Source organism: Mandrillus leucophaeus, unplaced genomic scaffold, assembly GCF_000951045.1.
Source record: "Mandrillus leucophaeus isolate KB7577 unplaced genomic scaffold, Mleu.le_1.0 Scaffold14, whole genome shotgun sequence".
Classification (NCBI taxonomy): Eukaryota; Metazoa; Chordata; class Mammalia; order Primates; family Cercopithecidae; genus Mandrillus; species Mandrillus leucophaeus.
In genome coordinates, this window is record NW_012101365.1 from 4,056,163 (window position 1) to 4,056,930 (window position 768).

The window sequence follows — 768 nt, forward strand, 5'->3', positions numbered from 1 at the left end:
GGTTTCACCGTGTTAGCCAGGTTGGTCTCGATCTCCTGACCTTGTGATCCACCCGCCTCAGCCTCCCAAAGTGCTGAAATTACAGGCGTGACCCACCCCACCCGACCCAGAATTTTTAACATTATCTCATTTCCTTCCCAGTACCATGCCAATAAGCTATTGTTATTCCCATTTTATGGTTAGGAAAGTGAATCTCAGATGTTGCAGTGGATACTGGGGTGGTAATTCACCAAGATGTCCTCTCTAGGGCCAACATGCTCATCAGCTTCTTGAAATATTGGCTGCTAACAGTTCACAGGAGCATTGCTCCCTGGGAATTGCCTTTGGCTGCAGGGAATGACTTTATCCAAAGTTACACCATCTTTAAGGGGAGCTTCCTATCCCTGCAACACAAAGCTCTGCAGGTCTAGAGCTCCCAGAGGGGGAATGTTTCCACTGGGGACACAGTAGAAGTTCCTTTGAACTTTAAACTATGACTGCTTCTTGATTCTTTTGAATGTCTTGAGCTAAAAGACCATCAGCAAGGAAAGGAATCACCATACTGTTGGTGATAATTACCCCTGGTCATCAGTAGGAGGTAGGGTGTGTGGCTAAATAATAGGAACAGAGATGAATATGTGTCATGCTCAAGCGATGCACTGGGGGTCTTCTGGTGCTACTGTGCCTGGCTTTATTCGTACATGGACAAGTAAAGCAGCCATGGCTTAAGCAGGGCACAGTAACCTGAGGCTCAGACCCTTCAGGGTTGAGGATCTGGATCTCCACTGG